At 27.5% G+C, this 3,997-nt stretch overlaps 1 long non-coding RNA gene across 1 annotated transcript in view; it reads left to right on the forward strand.

Annotated features, from left to right (window-relative positions):
* LOC136796388 (uncharacterized) overlaps nucleotides 1-596 on the forward strand; it is a 14,813-nt gene extending 14,217 nt beyond the window's left edge. Inside the window, exon 2 of the long non-coding RNA XR_010844094.1 lies at nucleotides 35-596. This is a non-coding gene — a long non-coding RNA (uncharacterized lncRNA). The remainder of the gene's footprint in view (nucleotides 1-34) is intronic.
* The last annotated feature ends 3,401 nt before the right edge of the window (nucleotides 597-3,997 follow it).

Raw genomic sequence — 3,997 nt, forward strand, 5'->3', positions numbered from 1 at the left:
CATCTCATTTACTGGCTGTAAAGTACATTTACAGGTGCAAATAAAAAAAAATGTATTTACTTCTGCATTACAAATATATAAACAATACATTTTTATATGATTGGCTTCTAACTGCTATTATAAGAAATTTAAATATAAGACTGAATGTTTTCAATATGTCCAACTTATGGTTGTACTTAGTCACTTTTGTGCCACCTGTTATAGTACTTTCTAATGGTGAGTTTATTAAATGTTCAAAAATTAGTTATTATTTCATTTCTACCTCCATCTTTTTCACTTTTTGTTTCTATATTTTGATGTAGCATCAGGATACAATTTTAAATTATAGCTCATTAATAACAATAAGGTTACTCCAAATAAAATAATATTTATAAATAAAATGAAAATTCACAAAAACAATAAAATAAAACAAGTTTTTGGTTTTTATTTAAAGCTGACATTTAAATCAAACTAATTCATCATTGGCAAAAGTGTGAAATTTCCTACTTCAAAAATATGACTTTTCAGGATAGGTAAAAAAATTTAATTTTTATTGTATTTTTTTAATAGTGTGTGCTAGAGCAAGTGACATCTTATTGAGTTAAAAAAAAACAAAATGGCAATTAGATGTTGCACATAAAAGTTAAACAAAAATGGAATAAATAAAATAACCCTAGATTTAAAAGTTTTGGACTTATGTCATCACACTTTTGTGAATGATATATTTCTTATAGTCACTTATTCTCTCTTTCACTTTAAGCAAGTGAAATGAATTTATTATTATTTTTATAATAATGAGTACTAAAAGGCTATATCTGGAGTACCATTGGTTAGGCAGTGGGCTACTTACTCCTAATCAGATCCATAAATGAAAGATTTATTTATTTTGTTTGTAAATAAATTATTTTTGAAATAATAAATTTTTATTGTTATCGTCAGAGAAGATATGAAATAATGCTTGAGTTATAATGAAGCACAATTTACTTACAAAGCCTAATTTACTTTGAATATACCAATAAAAAATAAAATTTAATTCTAAAAAATTTAATTAAAGTTGTAATAAATTTTGATTCAACTAATTAATAAGTCAACAACATTTAAAAATATAAGTTTATTTAACTCACAACAGGACAGATGGGTTAGTCAGACACAGTAACATTATTTGTCAACTTTTTATATAATAACATATGTTCTGTATATAAAGAATCCACAGGAAGAATAATTTTTGTACACTATTGACTAAAATGGATCTTACAGTGTTGTATTATACATTTATTACTAAACTTTCTGTACAAAAAAAAAATGTCTGAACACCAAAGGTAATATTAATAAATATATACAAATAAAATATAATAACAGTTCTGAAAAAATATATATGATTTGATTCTTTATTTTTTATTCCTTTTACTATTTCTTACATGTTTTCATTTTTAAAAGAAATAAACCAACAGGATTCTCTTAATTGTTCATAAATTGTTTATGTCAAATATAAATTATAAACACAGAATATACAGAATAAAAATACTTAGTATTTTTATTTTTATTCTTATCTTAGTATCATTTTGTATCTTTTTAGCCCTGATGAAGCCCTGAAAAGTGGGGCGAAACATCGGAAAATAAATAGTTGTAAACTATTTTTGTTTCTCCTTTGACCGCAACCCTGACCATCTTCCTATATATCAATTTTTACGGTCAACTATATATACATATATTTAATTTTGTTTAATTTAGATAATTCCCGGAGTAAAAGTTGGGGGATATTACCCAAATTAATTAATATGTGCTGGTATGGCTGGTTGGAATAAAGAATTACTTGTAATGATGGAGTGGACTGTTTTTATAATAAATTGATATCATATGCTTTTAAAATAAAATACTTCTATTTTCTCTTTATAATTTTCTGAAACGATTTGCTGTACGGTTTGAACAAAATGGTTAGTTCGTTAGTGATAGTTTTGGTTTCATTACATTAATTTATGAAAGTATTACATTTTACTTGTTTGATATACTTGAGGCTTGAAGTTTGTTTCTGGTGTGAATGTGTAGATGAAATAAGGGTTCCCTCTTGGTTCTTTCTCCTCATCCTCCTGCCGCCGCCGCCTCTCTCGCCTGAGTGTAAGGTTTTACTCCCTCATCATTATGAGAAGAGATCTTCTTGAAGAGTTCTGTCTCTTTCTTCCCCTGTACAGGTCAAGATGGCTACTCTATCGGTTCTTACCCCTATTTTTGGGGGGGATCAAGATGGCTGCCAGGTCTCCTACCGCTTATCTTTGCCACTAGATGGCATAATGAATTTCAGTTCAGAAGTGAGGGGGCACCTTTCTTAATCAAATTTAATTTTAAAAAATCAATGAATTTTGTGCTAACTTGCATTCAGTAAGCACTCCAATGTGGGGCAATATGTTGGCAAACATTTAATAATACAATTACTATTTGAGTTTGTTCTTGGACCACTTCCTTTTATTTAATGTAATATATTTGTAAAAAAAGAATTGTTTAATTTATATGTATATATAGTTGACCGTGAAGATTTAAATATTAGAAGATGGTCAGGGTTGCGGTAAAAAATTGTTTAATTTATTTGTTTTTACCTTATTTATTCATTTATTTATACCAATTCTTTCATGATAAACTTCCCAACCTCCCAAACCCAATTGTTTCTAGTCTGGCTTCTTCATTACCTGACAGTACTCCTAGCCATCTGAAAAGAAGATGGCCTCGACATCTTATTCTCTACAAAAGTTATTGGAGTTCTATCAATGGGTGGATTCTCCACATGTCTGTATCATAAATTATTGTTTGTAACCTATTTATTTTTTTTTACCATATTTATTTATTTTAAACTTATTTATACTAATCCTCCCATTATAAACTTCCTAACCACCCAAACCCGGCTTCTCCTTCATTACCTAATTATCCTCCTTGGCACCTGAAAATAAGATGGCCTAAAGATCTTATTCTGTATAAACATTATTGTAGTTCTATCAATGAGTAGATTCTCTACATGTCTGTACCATAGTTATATATTATTGCTTAAGATCTATTTATTTGTATTTACCATATTTATTTATTTTTAACTTATTTATTCTAATCCTTCCATGATAAATGTCCTAACCACACAAACTCACTTGTTTCTAACCTAACTTTTCCTTCATTGCCTGATAATCCTCCTTGGCACCTGAAAAGAAGATAGCTTCAAGATCTAATTCTCTACAAAAGTTATTGGAGTTTTATCAATGGGTAGATCCTCCACATGTCTGTATCATAGTTATATTATTGTTTGTTTTTACCTTCTTTTTTTTTTTTTAATTTATTTATACTGATCCTTCCATGATAAACTTCCTGACCACCCAAACCGTCGCGTTTCTAACCCGGCTTCTCCATTAAGGAGGTCTCATCATCATGTACGCTGTTTAATACACTTCCTGTTACATGAATCACCAAACATTTTATTTAACCATTTATTACAATTTTAACGTAATAATTATTTAAGTATCATATCATAAAGATTATTATTATTAATAAATAAAGATTATTACTTGTATATATGAATATTGTATTATTATTAAGTTTATATCCTTGTTTATATGGTCCTGTATTTGTACAGCATTGCTTATAGTTAAATTTTATTTAACTCTCTCAAGGTTAAGCGTAGTGAAACTGATCTCTTCTCTTTTCTTATAATTTAAGGACTTTCAACCTTATAAAACAAGTAGCTATTAATAAAAATTAATTTTCTATAAGAAGGAAAATTAAATAAAAAAAAATGTTGGTTATAACAATTTTTATTAAAGGCATTTTGATTACATTCAGACCTAGGTAATGGACATTTCTAACACACAGTTTTAGAACAATCCTCAATATTGCTAGAACAAAGTATTACACCTTCCTCTTTACAATCAACATAACTAATTTATTAAAAGTAGAATTACTAAGCTTTGACTACAATAAACAATACAAATTCCAAATTATGCCAAAAATCAAAAATAAACAATTACAATATATATATATATTTTTT

Source organism: Halyomorpha halys, unplaced genomic scaffold, assembly GCF_000696795.3.
Source record: "Halyomorpha halys isolate HHAL.00 unplaced genomic scaffold, Hhal_1.1 Scaffold17.1, whole genome shotgun sequence".
NCBI lineage: Eukaryota > Metazoa > Arthropoda > Insecta > Hemiptera > Pentatomidae > Halyomorpha > Halyomorpha halys.